The sequence below is a fragment of the Euprymna scolopes genome, chromosome 8 (assembly GCF_053919585.1).
Source record: "Euprymna scolopes isolate OS-2025 chromosome 8, ASM5391958v1, whole genome shotgun sequence".
Classification (NCBI taxonomy): domain Eukaryota; kingdom Metazoa; phylum Mollusca; class Cephalopoda; order Sepiida; family Sepiolidae; genus Euprymna; species Euprymna scolopes.
In genome coordinates this window covers 40940425-40955514 of record NC_136489.1, presented here as the reverse complement: position 1 = coordinate 40955514, position 15090 = coordinate 40940425, and the positions used below count along the sequence as shown (strand labels likewise).

Here is a 15090-nt window from a genome sequence, read left to right as displayed (position 1 = left end):
TATATATACATACACATATATATATACATATATACACACACACATATATATATACACATATATATATACACACACATATATATATACATATTATAAAATACAGCGCAACACTGATATAATAATTAAGTGATTAATTTGTGCTACAAACAGATGCTGTCAAGAATTGTAAATGCCAACTGCATTAAAGGAATAAATTGTAAGATGGTCAACATATTGAACTTTGTAATATTGTAATTACATTGAGCTTATTAAATAAGGATTGGTATATATTATAACAAAATAAAGTATATTTCTACAGAAATATATATATATATATATATATATATATATATATATATATATATATATATATATATATATAGTTAGTCTGTGTGTGTGTGTAAAAGTAATAGTCATATCTATACAATCCTCTATTATAGCACAACCATTAAACGTCAGTTGTCTACTAATTTATTTGCTTAGATTTTTCAATATTACATTTTTTGATGAGTAAATTCAAGGAAAGTACCCATTTTCTTTTTATTTCATCTTTTTATTTCTTTCTAAAGCAACGCCATTTTATCACTAGTTGACTGACGACGCATTGTTTCTTTGTAATCTCCCCATGCGTATGTGTTTATGTGTATATGTTTATGTGTCTACACGTTTGTATGTGTAAAAACCAATTTGCCTACTAAAGATCACGTCTACAGAAAAAAAATTACTGATTAAAAAATAGAAAGAGAGAAATTAATCAGATGGAAAAATTCATCCGTTTTTATTCCTAGGTTTCTTGAATTAAACGGATACTGGACAAAATCAAATAAGAAGTAAAAAAAATAATAAAAATAAAATTAAAAAAACGTCCCGAGAACATTAAGAAAATTAAAACACATGACAATAATTTCATGGCTTTTATAAAATGGTATAGAAAAAAGGAAGAAAATAAAATGCAATGTCGACCTTTGTCCGCCATTTTTCAACATGGCCGCCGTTTTCAAAATGAATACCGCTTATTTCATGAGTGGCGGCAGCAGTAATGTCGATCATATTTTTTGGCAAGGCATTCGAAATTTGAACGAAATTGTGGATGGATTCGAACTGATTACGCAGACATTAATATAAGTGGAACAACAGTCGACATTACGGGCACATTAGAGGAGGCACACGTGAAGATGTATTCGTCTGATAGACGTCGACAACCGTTGCGTAGTCAATAATTAGCACTTCTGTATGATTTGTGTAATTGATTACGGAATGAGTCTAAATTCTCTCTCAGTTTTAACCAAAACAAGAGATTCGAATGCAAAATAAGAATCGTGCTTTCATCTGAATTTTCCAAATAATAAACGTAAAATACCAAGAGGTGCCGAAAGAAAGTTTCGTGAGACTTTTTGCATTCTTTTTTTCTGCGCAAACATTTACCACTTTTCGCAATGAACAATATAATATTTTTGTTATTACGAAGATGAAATTTAAATGAAAAATTAATTAAAAAATGAAACACTATTCTTTCTATTCTTACGAAAAAAATGCACTACAGAATTATTGGACAAGTAAAGTAAGCTTATTTTTAAATTAGCAAACCTTTTTTTATATTTTCTTCCTTATATTTCTGGTTCAAAATCAAGATAAATATTATTTTGATAATAGCAAATAATTTTTTTTTAATGACGTTGATTCTATGCTTTCATTGGCTCATTGTTTTCGAATCGGCGTTTTACGTAAACTGTCCGGAAAATGAAGAAAATGTTCGACAAAGTGGCAATATTTTAAAGTGCGATCTAACATATAAACTTACCCTATCAAATTTTAAATGCCACACTCAAATAGCATTTAAGTTGAAAAAAAAATCAAACTTTGCTCATGATAAGCCAACTTTGATTTGTCATCGTTGTACCATGTTATTGGCAATATAATAACTTCCTTAACTACAATTATTGTAAAACAATAGGTCGAGCACCTAAAATTTTAACAATCTAGGTGAAAAGCTATAAGATTTTATGAAAGTATTGTTTTTTTTTCTTAAAATACCCAGTATGTAATCATAATCACGTTGACACACCGGTTCTCGTCATATAACCGAAGTTAAGCAACGTTGAGAATGGTCAGCACCAGCTGGGTGACCATTTGTGAATATCAGGTACTAAGGAGAATGTCAACACCTTTCTGCAAGAACTACAAATGCCTAACGTCGTCATTTCCCCATGCCCAACCTTTAAACATGCGACTGGAGGCCGCTTATGAATTTGATATTTCCATGAAACTTTTTTATTTGGAGAAGCCAGTTCAATTTGCATAGAGTGACCACCACTAATCCCTTGCATATTTCCGCATTGTTGGAGTCTACTAATAAATCGCATATATTATTACACACAATGATTTGATGAAACTATGCTAGTATATAAATAATGAAATTAAACCCATACTGTTGAAAATCTTTACTAAGCATGCCCCGATGTCCATTTATAATTAGCGATCATAAGCGAAGTCGGTTAGCGATTTACAAATATTCCATTAAGATATGCAAAACTAATTGTAAACAGAATCTATTTGGGGTAATTTTTACTATCGACAACAAAACGAAAAGTGGCCAATAAACACATATATACCTCATCAATGTAACCAAAGGAAAGATACATTACTATTCTACCTACCTGGATAATTTTTGGTGCTTTAACTTATTTTAAAGCGTTTAAGTTTGGAACATAAGTAGTGCCTAGTGCTTAAGTTAAACCGAGAATAAAATGTCCGACATGAGGCTGTTAGCTTTGGAGCTTTGAAAATCGCTTAATACTCGAAAATAAAACAAAATACTGACAGAAACCCACCCAATACATGTCACGGTGATATTCGACCAGTAACTTACGGTGCATTTGGTAACATTTGTTTATTGTTGGCTAATTTTTTTATTTATTATCCATAGTAAAAAATGCCTCTATTTTTTTTTCAAGTTTAAAGCCAACCTCACAATTGTGGGATGAAGAAGATATTCTGCTCTGATCGCTAAAACATGTTTATTTGATTCTAGCACTTCTCAACCTTGCCCATTTCAATATGTCCCTGGTCAACTGATCATAAACCTTTATCGCAACGTATATGTAATACATTGCATCCATACTAATGAGTTCGATCTCAAACCGATGCCCGGGCAATGATTGAAAAAAAGACGAGATAGAAAAAGAAGAAAAATAATGGAAAGAGATACGTGCACGGCAGGTGACACGAGCAAACCCACTACCACCCACTTCGTATATACGTAAGTGTAGATAAATTAGCCCCACCAATTGGACATTCGTGACGAAATGGCATGGAATAAATGTTTGATGGAATGTATATCGATGAACTTGTGTGAAGAGAAGGAGCTTTTAGAAGATTAGGATTAAAATGGCGGCATTAAAGAAGAAGAATAAGAAAAGTTAGAAAGAAAGGAGAGGAAGGAAGAAAGTAAAGAATGAAAAGATATAAGCAACGAAAAAAAAAAAGAAAAAAGTAAAGGAAAAAAATAAGGAGAAATTAATCGAGGAAAAGAACGAAAAGAAAAGAAAATAATGGAAAAGCGAAAGAAAAGGAAAACCCGTAAGAACAGAAAACGAAATAAACAAGGTAAAGTAACAAACAGGGAAAAGGAAGAAATCGGGGGAAGGAAAGAAAAAAATGAAAAAAAAAATTTAAACAAAAAAGAAAGAAAAAGAAAAGAAAGAAAAGGAAAAGAAAGAAAAGGAAAAGAAAAAAAAAGAAAAGAAAGAAAAGGCAGAAAAAGAAAGAAAAAGGAAAAGAAATAAAAGGAAAAGAAATAAAAGGAATGAAAAAGTATCAGAAAGAAAGAACGGTAAAGAAAAGACAGGATGGAATAGTAAACAAAGAGAAATAAAATGAAGAAAGAAAACGAAAAAAGGTAAAAATAGTAAAGCAATGAAATATAAAGCGAAAAAAAAAAAAAAACGACAACGTAAATAAAAGAAATAAAAAAAGAAAATAGAGCGAAGAAAAAAGAAAAAGTAAAGCCGAAAAATAAATAAAGCGAAGAAAGGAGAAGCAAGCAAAAAAAAAAAAAAGAAAAGAAAAGGTAAAGAAAGAAAAAGAAAAAGAACGGAAGTAAAAGTAAAGGGAAAAAGACAGAAAGAAAAGAAAAAAGAAAAGGCTGGCTGGAGCGTGCAGTGGACAGTGGTTGAGAAGCTCATTCGTATGCATACAACGTGTTCAAACCATAGTTTCCATCTCCGGAGAATTGCCCACTAAGATTGATGTTGAACAATCGGACAGAGAGTTTCATTTAATCCAATACCCGAGCATTCATCTTGTTCAATGTTAGCTACTGTGAGTGACCTTGAACTACATGGTGTCTTGCCAGGCCAATTCAAGCCACAACGCCGAGTCGTGTTAGCTTTATGTCCACCTGAATGTCCAGCGACCTTTCCTTGTTTTCTTTGTCTGTAAATGTTCCATTGACACGATGCCAATCACCGTTACGAGACAATTTTGAAGAACAACGCCGAGACAAACGATTTCAATACTAGATGTGTGCTTCGAGATATATATATACACACACACACGCGCACACACACACACACACACACACACACACACACACACACACACACGATACGTTAAGGCAATTTCGCGTGCGGACGTACGTATCGCCATCCACATAATTTTCAAAATATTGGCTTGTTCAATCTAGGAGAATACAATGCAAAAAATTATCTTAAATTTCAGTTTTTTTATTGAAGTCGCTTCAGACGAAACATGAAGCCAGTTGATGTAAAAAGATAACAAGAACAAAAGATGATTATCGCTAAGACAGAAAATACCTTTTGACCTTAGTCTTAAAATGCATCTAAAACCAAGCTTTTATCTTTACATCATCATCGCTCTGGTTCCCACCTGGCATCAATTGAAGTGAGTGATTCTCGTCTTGGGGAAGCTTCATATTTTGACAAACTTCTGGGTTTGTACCTTTACTCCCGATCTGAAATGGAACATACATCAAATCCGTTGCCAAGGTCGCTGGAAAAATGGCTGGATCCTTCTATCGACCCAGTAGATATCTAACTGCTGATACAATTCTCTATCTATATAAGAGCCAGTTACGTCCAATGCTGGAGTACTGTTGCCACATCTGGGCAGGAGCTACAAGAAAGGACTTATCCTGCCTTGATAGAGTTCAAAATAGACTTCGTAGCCTAGTAGGGGATGCCCTTTTCTCTTCCCTGCAACCTCTTTCTCACAGAAGAGATGTTGGGAATCTGTCTCTCGTTATTTTCATGGCAAGTGCTCGTCTGAGCTCCAATCTATGCCCCCCCTCGCCAAACTTTTACAAAAAACACTTGTCTAGCTGAAAACACTATCAACTGAAATACACATTCCTAATTTTCACACTAATATCAAATAGTAGTATATATTTTCTGTACCAAAGTAGGTCCAATAGTATCCTGGTGTCTACGTTCGCGCCAGATGTTTACAGAAAGGATATATTTTAATGCACACCAGTAATATAAAACAAATTACGGACATGACACTGGAATTCCCACGGATCCTGCTAGTATCAATTGTATACTAAAGGTCAGTTAATTAATGTTTATTTCCTTGTGTACTTTAATAAACCACACACCACATCCTAAAATAGGCGTTTGTTCTGGAATTGAGTTATGGTTTAATGTTCTCAACTGTAATTTGTAATTAACTGTAAAGTCATCTCCCCTTGGTTATTTATGTATATTTCCCGTCCTTTCATTCCTTGTTGATTCAATCACTATTTAATTGTTCTAAATTATTAGGATTAAGAGAAATGATAAATGAATACCTCTTTATCAAATAATAAGCGCTTCAAATCTTCTAAAATTCGTCTGATCTTGAGTGCTGAGATTTTATTGTAGAATAATAACATTTTATGTATTCCTTTTAAAATTAACAAAGCTTGGGTGGACATTTTGTTATAATTGAGATTCTGTGTGTAGCAAGGAATCCTTTTTTTAAATTCCTGGCCCCGGAATTATGTTTTGCATTCGCCTCAATCCCAATTCGGTTTCCAAGTCCTTTAAACTCTACACACACCAGACGGTGTGGCATCTTCATGTCTGTCAGGATCGTTTGCGAAGCGGGGTATGTGTGTGTGTTTTGAATTGAAAAGCGCCCAGTGCGTTTCAATTGAATTTCTCTCAGCATCGCTCTTCCTCCTTGTTGCTTCACATTTAAAATGATGTTCCGTTAACCTCGCTTGAATCTCGTTAATGTCTCGCGAGAGTTGTAAATAAACGTTGTCAAGTAATCAAATTTATTTGCTTTTATTATATTGTCCGTGGGAGGGTAACTGTGAATCATTTTACTTACGCCACACCAACTCTCTCTCTCTCTCTCTCTCTCTCACACACACACACACATACACACACTCCCTGTCGCTTAGGTAGACGGTCTAAATACCAGCGAAGAAAACATCATCTTTAGATACGATTTCTATTCTTGTTGGAAAAGAAAGAATTTACACAGGGGGGGTGAGAAAGGGGTGAGTTTTGAGTTGGAAGTACTGATGACATAATTCGCGAAAGGAATAAATGAGGCTAAAAGAGAAAATGAAAGTGAAACGAGGAAAAAAGTAAAGAGTAGAAAAGCAGGGTAAGTAGATAAAGTGACAGTAAGAAGAACGAGAAGGGAAGCGCATGTCAGACAGAATGTTTATATATATATATATATATATATATATATATATATATATATATATATATAGTCTGGGAAGTTTTAACCTTTAAAACTATACAAAAAAATTATCCTTCGTTAGAAAACCATTTAGTCAGTAAGTCATTCAATCACCTGCAATTACTGCATAAACCTACTCTCTCGAATTCACTATAGTACTAATAATTTATTTTTTAGGGGATCATCAGTTGTTTACCATGACACACTCTTTTGAGGATTTAAAAACAAAACAATATATTACATCATGCCTTCCCAGCAGTGTTGATCAAACACTACCTCCCTTAATCTTAGGAAAAAAACATATTACAAATATTAGATCTAATTTCCTATTCTTAATTACTTTATCTAACCTATTCATGCTATAAAAATGAATTTATAATAAAATAATAATAATATAAAAATGAATATATATATATATATATATATATATATATATATATATATATATATATATATATATATATATATATATATATAGGTTAAATGAAGCTAATAAAGATCGCATTTAAAGAAAACAAATTATCAAGATAAAAAAGAGCTCAGCACACTTAAGAGAAGCAAAATCAAAAAGGAGAAGGAATTAAAACTGTAAATTAAATTTATTGTGTTCGATAGAATACAAAAAAAAAGAAAGAAAAAACATTTTCAAAATCCTTATTCCGGGGTTTCAAAGAATGAATCATTGCCATTCTTCTCATCAGAGGACAAAAAGCAATTAGCCAATTAGAATTGTAGCAGAGCTAGAACTTGCTGGCTAAGGCATTAAATGAAACCGCAATTTATAAATAAAAAACAAAACAAAAACAATAACCTTATTCCCGCTTTGTTTTTGTTCTTTTCTACATTTCTTACATTTTTTCACATGTTTTTAACTGATATGAGCATTTTTGTCTTTTTGCAATTTATGACTAATTATCATAAATTGCGGTCCTATTGAATGCCTCAACCAGCAAATTCTAGCTCTGCTACAATCATAATTTACTAATTTCTTTCTATCCTCTGATGAGGAGTTGTGCAAGAATAGCATTCTTTGAAAGTCAGCGGGATAAGGACTTTAAAAATTGTTTTTTTTGGAGTATTCTATCGAATAATAAATTTAATTGTAAATTTTAATTTCTTTTCTCTTATAACAAGCTCTACTCTCTATTGTGTTTGTATTAAGCTTTTTTTATTTAGTTGTGATTAATAAATACTGAAATTTATAAGATTGAAGTTTACTCTTGCTTATGCCGGGTATACACTTCATTCCCATTGCCTTGATTGTTTTTAATATATATATGAGAGAGAAAGAAAGAAAAAAGTGTGAATATGCAGGTGAGATTATAGACGGGTAAACGCACAAAAAATGCAACATTTTGTTTTTATGGTTTTATAACATCATAGTAAAAGTTTAATATATATATATATATATATATATATATATATATATATATATATAGAGAGAGAGAGAGAGAGACAGAGAGAGTTGGATAGATAGGACGATAGAGGGGTGAGAGTGATAGAGTTGGTGACAGAGATAAAACAAGGGTACGTGGCTGATAAAGAGTATTAGTGAGAGAAATAAAGAGAGAGGGATGGAGTTTGAAAAGAGGGAAGGAATGAGAGAATGAAAACGAAAGCGAGAGACAAGTTATACACAGATAGAGCATAGAAAAGGAGACAGATATACGGAAAGAAGCAAGAAAGAAAAGGGAGAAAAGAAAGAAACCAGCTAGAGGGAGAGATTAAAGAAGTAGAGAAATGCAACAGAAGAGAAGGAGAGAGTAGAGGGTAAGAGGATAGAAAAAGGAGAGGTGTGAAAAAGTGAAAGAGAGAGAAAGAGTGAAATAGAGAGAGGAAGTATTGCATAAAGACTGAGAGAATGGAGGATAAGCTTCAGTGGAAAGACGAAGTCTGATGTAGACGCGGAAGTAATTTGTGTTGCTAATAAGCCTGTATATATTTGGCCGACGGCACGCACCGAGCCTGGCGTAACATCTGTGTTCGCTTGCGTCCGATGGGAGTCGGACTGTCAGTGGGCAGCGCGCGTCTCCCGCACAATGTTAGTAATTGTTGTTCCGTTGCCTTACAAGCCACCTGTGGGACTTATATTAATTGGTCTCATAGCTCAACTCCCTGTTCCTTCCCGTGCCCGACAACGCGGCCAACGCCCGCTTGCAACTCACGTCCGTGTTAGACACACGGACAAAATACCGCCGTCCCGACTCCCCTGCTCCCCTCTCTCACGCACTCGCACTATCCAAGGTACGTTAGGCATCAATTGGTTGGTTGGCCACATGCTATTCCGTTATTTACTTGGCCTAAGTACGTGGCCGTGCGAACAACGACTCTCCGTGTGAACGTGTGCGGTAGGGGGCACGTATGGAGCATTAGAGATGCAAGAGGAGGGGAGCATTTGGGAGTAAACGAAAAGGTGAAGAAAAGAAAGAAAAAAAAATGAAGACAGGATCAACAAGTTTACAATCTACACTGCTTAGCGTCCATAAATCAAGCCGACCGAAAGTGTAAGTATCCGCGAAAGCAAAAAGACCGCTGTAAGTTGTTCCGATTGTAACGATCAGGTTTGTTGTATTCGACGGCGTTTAAGCGAGGAATTTAGAGGCAAGGCACAGCCTACGCCGCTCGCTTAACGTACGTTTGGTGTTAAGACGATCCGAGAATTTTGTGTTCGGAAGAAAAAATGTTAGAGTAATACAAGAAAAAGCAGCAAATAAATAAATAAGCAAATAAATAAATAAGCAAATAAATAAATAAGCAAATAAATAAACGAAGAGTTCGAATACAAAACGCGATAAATCCAATTCGTTTTCATCGAGACATTACACAATAAAACGATTTTATGTATTTTTTAATATTTAAATATTTTTACGTGCATAAAAGTTATCCACGGACACGCGTATTTCTAGCTATCAGAGTTCGTCAGCGTGGCTAAACATTTTTTGGCATGACTACTCAGCAGCTAGAAACATGTATCTCCGTGATAATTTTTATGCAAGTAAAAATATTTAAATATTTCAAAGTAAAAATAAATAAATCTCAATAAAAGAGGGTGCACATTTATATGCAAAGACAATATGACTCCCTAATCGCTTAGGTAAACGAGAATAAATACAAAAATAACAGCGTTTCAAACTTAATATCGCTATAAAAAATAACATATCTATAAAATTTTATGTATATACTTTCAGTATTTACTTGAACACTACACAATACGTGATGGGAGGGGGTGAACTACAGGTCAATTGAACCTCTGCCTGATAAACGCGCAGCCATTGGCTAGGATAAATGCGTGCGTGAATAACAAAATAAAATCTAATTGAATAATTAGCAAACAGCACCACGTGAACACATTATATATATATATATATATATATGTATATATATATATATATATATATATATATATAACAATTTCATTCAATAGGTTGGCGAATTATTACGAGGATGAAACGTGGAAATTCTGTTTAGCTTAATTGCAATATGTGTTTTCAAAACTTATATATATAATTAAATTTTAGCAATTCAATAATTTAACATTTATAACGTGAAATGGTTAAATTTCAAATCAAGAAAATGTTTATTATGATATGTAAGACAAATAGATTTCAATTAGTATACCTCCTTAACCTTTCAATGTCTACCATCTCTTCAGAAGAGAAAATCTTAGCAAATATTATAATGGTTTACACCTAATTTGCTGAAAATAAAGACCAATAAGCATAGAAAATTATGATTAAAAGTTTTTAAAGTTTTTGAATATCACAGTAAGGGAAATTAATGAAAAGGATATTAAGTTTCATATCCAAGTTGCATGGTAAAATCCGAAGTGAAAACCCTTGGTATATATATATATATATATATATATATATATATATATATATATATATATATATATATATATATATATATATATAGCAAGGTGAATAAAATCGTGCTGCTGGCAATCTTTTGTACTGAGTTGAACCAATCGAGCGAATGGCACTTTACTTTCGTCGGCGTTATTCATGTGCACTCTCTTCAGAACACTAGCAAGACAAGTGAAGCGTAAAAAGGGCTTGCAGACCGTGCAAGATCAAGTTAACAGCTAGACGCTACCTGTGGCGGCCGCAAAGTAGCAGTCAATAACGAAATCCATAACCCAATTTATTAAGAGCTGATCATTGATGACAGAAAACAAAAATAAAGAGAAAGACAAGGAAAGAACAAGAAAGAGAGAGAGAAAGAGAGAAAAAGAGATAGGGAGAGAGAAAGAGATGGAGAAAGCGGAAGAAAGAAACAAAAACAGTGTAAGATGGAGATGAAAGGGGAGGGAAGTGGAATGATAGAGAGAGATAGGTGGAAAGAAATATAGAAACGCTTGTACACTTACAGATCTGTTTCGTTCTCAGGCAAAAAAAAAAAAATCCAAAAAGAACAAAAAACAAACAAAAAAAAAAAACAACTAATATCTGTATGCCAATAGTGGATAGGAACTCGCCAGTAAAGAAAAAAAGTTTTCGTGGCGAAAAATACGTACGGATGTAATAGATAAAGTTCAGAAACAACCAAAGAACTCGCATGTCCAGTTCAAGAAAAGAAAACAAATATATTTCAAGATTATGACGTTTTTTGAAGCATGAAAAACGATTTTTTTTGTATCGAATATTTTTGTTTATATATTTCAAGCGGTCTTCCGATCACAAAAAAAGTATCGAAATTTTTTTTCGATACTTTTTTGTGAAGAAGAGCAGAGGCCCACTTTAAATATATAAAATAAAATAGTAAAATAAAAAAAAATCATCATTTTCAGGTTTCAAAAAGCCTCATAATCTTGAAATCATTTTTCTAGAAGCATACGAGGACTTTTAACACACACAAATATATATATATATATATATATATATTCTTTGGATTACTTTTCTAATCTTTAGTGTTATTTTCACAACGTTTCGGTGCATATAACATCCGCTATTCTTTAGTTCAAGAATCTGTACGGAATTTCGAACGGAACCCTTTATTTAATTCACGTGGGTAGCATACTCTTGTTCCATCAGCCATGGTATCCCAAGTGATTAGCAATTGTATTTTTATGGCCCACACTGAGGATCAAACCTTCAACCTTCAGATAAAGTCACATTTACAAGTTATCTGTCTGAATTTTTACAAGTACTCAAACCCCTGCTACGCACGTCCTTTCGAGCAATAACACGATCCTCATCTAACAAGTCATAAATGTGTTATATATATATATATATATATATATATATATATATATATATATATGAACCAGATTTTTGCTAGCATAAATCTAAAAGTCCAATTCCATTAAATATTTCGTCAACGAAATATGTTAATACTGCTCGGTTAATACCAATGATAACAAAATTAACCAAATCGTTAGCTAGGGCTGTGACAGCAGCATATTCTTTTCGTTGTTTTGACTCGTGTATATATCCGACACAGTTCGACACAGTTAACCAACTGAGAACCACATCACTCAATATAAAAGCATATAAGATATCAACGGATACACACTCGAGTCAAAACAATTAAAAGAATATGCTGTTGTCCTAGCCTTAGTAATAACTTTACCCTCTTCTTCATATTCTTAAACGAAGATCGACTATATGAAAGGAAGATATCTTCTTTATTTTTAAGAGATTTCTTTCGTTCGACGTTATCTGATTGGGTTAAATAAACAGCATCAAGCCGTCCGCACTTTCCTCGGACCCGCTCCATGGATCAATTATTTGATGTACGGAAATGTTCATTCTATTCGGAAAAAGGTGAAGTGCTAAGGTTTTCCTGGTTAAAGGTTGTATTTTTTTTTTCAATAATTGTGCCGTGCTGGTATGAATGGGGTCGTACGTTCAGCCAACCTCTCCTAACCTCTATTATTCCTATGACCTGTCCGCTTACCATTTTCCACCCGTCTTTCTTTTTCTCTCTTTGTTCCACTTTCTGTAGTAGATCCATTCATTTCTCATCATTTAGACCCTGTCAAAGAGTAGGGGAGGAAAAAGGGTCACCCACGTAGGGGTTTGCAAACGAATTCAACGCATCTATCCTGTCTCTGCCAACAATATAGCCCATTCCGAGATATTGATGGGGGCCCAGAGTTTCAGTTTAATGATACGAAGGGCCGGCGATATCATCTCTCATTTCCGCTCAACTCCGATTTTCAAGATGCACGGGGTTGTGGGCGCACCATTCGGACGACAGTCGAAACAACCCTAACCCCATTCGATCGGGCAGCATCCTCACCACACCTATCCGTACTTTATGTCATTCAGTGGATGCCACGTTGTCGACGGTGCACAGCCTCAAAGATACAGATAACGAAACTCAAGTCCAATCACTGTCTCTATTCAAAATGGCTACTTCAGCTTTATGTTCTTGATGACAATAAGCGCGAAAATGTTTCTGAATTTTTGAGATGAGGATCGATCGTTGGGATTATTCGGAGTACTGTTTTCATCTTGACTTCCGTTTTCACGACGTTTCGGCCAATATAATATCCGAACGTCTTCAAATGAATCTTGCCGACTCCTGAGGTTTTCTGTCGAACCCGGGAATCTGACCGGAACTTCAAACGATTTATTTAATCCACGGGGGATACCAGATTTTCCTTCGATCCGCTATTACTCGGTAAAAATCCGAAGTAATTCGCAATTGTATTTTGAGAACTCCTGTGGCAAAATGTTTGTTCGCATATCTCGGAACCGACCTGACAATCAGCAAATTTCCAACCCTTCACTGTAGATCCACAGATACCGGAAAACTATTTAATTTTATACTCATCGAATCGAAACACTTGCCTTTGAACTACCCTCCGTGCTTCCGTTTCCTCCACCGAATCAACGTGCAGAAATGCAAATGATATATGAATAACATCTTTCTGCTTAACTCCCTACTAAGCATGCCCCTACAAATTTGAATCCTAATTCACAGTAGCCCCTTATGTTTCAGTGGAAATATGTATTAAAGTAGGTAAATAAATCAATAAACATATATGAGAACAGCGAAGCATATTTTTGGAGTCATTTCTGACGTAAAGTTTGCACAAAGCATAATCACATCGACGCAAGTGTTCTCATTAAATCAATAAACTTAAGCAACTTGATCCCACCGAGCACAAGATGAGTTACCAATTGTTAACCTTATATTACCATGAAACTTTATCCTTTGTGTTACATACCTATACAAGTGATCTATAATCCCAAATCTGCTTTCTTAAAGACTGTGCTTTATTTGTTTTCTGTTTAAAGTCAAATGTAAATACGCATATATATATATATATATATATATATATATATATATATATATGTGTGTGTGTGTGTGTAAGTTAGCTACTTAGGATAATATAAATAAATAATACAAGGTTCTTATTTAGATAGCTCAATAGTGCGATATTAGAGTTATAAATATTTCTTAGAGATACCACGTTAAAAGGAAATGAAACTCATATAGTTACTCATTTTAAAAAAATAAATTGATAACTGCCGTGATAAGTGAATCCTGTTCGTAGGACGTGATAAATTAGTTCTTCGAAGCGGTGATGAGATTGGGAAGTTGTGCAAAATTATAATTGATGAACTATTATATATTTATATGTAAACATTGGAGTCGAAACAATTGTACGTAAGTTATTACCAATAAAAGACCAACATCTTGTGAAAATAAGTGTCTGTTCCTTCTATCAGGACATCTTCCTGATATATATATATATATATATATATATATATATATATATATATATATATATATATATATACTCGTTCGTTCAGGCATTCTTTATGTTGAGTCGTCATTTTGATGCTTTCTACGCATAATGTTTTTTTTCTCACTTTTCGCGCGAGGAAGAAGTAAAGGAGATAACTACGTGTATAATCTTTATTAAGGTTCAACACTAATAAATTTTGTTCTTCCTTTATAGCGTGAAGCAAAACAAAATAAAAATGAAGTTTGCTTTAACCGTTTTGCGGCAAATTATGTTACGGCAGTGGTGAAAAGCGATGGCGGTAATAAAAAGCGTTTTGTTTGGGTGTGGAGAAGACAAGAACTGCACAACGACACCAGAGTAAGTGAATAGTATAAAATATAAGATTAAAAAAAAAACTGAGCTGGAGAGATGGACGATGGGAGAAAAATGGAAAGGGAAAAGAGTAACTTGGAAAATGTTTTTTGAATTTAGAAAGATGTTATAAAGATTCACATGCGGTAAAAATGACAAAAATAAACAAGGAAAAATAAATCAAGAACTGGGTACTGAAATATATGGCTGGAAACAAAATCATTCATAAATGGGATGCGTTTAAAAAAAAGCATAAAACAAATACACAGATGACTTCTACGCATGCGCACACATACATATGAAGACATTCGTTTATAGTTGTCTGTATTGAATGGCGCGTATGACTTGAAATACATTTTTTG

At 33.8% G+C, this 15090-nt stretch overlaps 1 protein-coding gene across 25 annotated transcripts in view; it reads right to left on the bottom strand.

Moving 5' to 3' along the window:
- LOC145283523 (transcription factor collier-like) overlaps positions 1 to 15090 on the bottom strand; it is a 581603-nt gene that overhangs the window by 313395 nt on the left and 253118 nt on the right. The window lies entirely within an intron of this gene.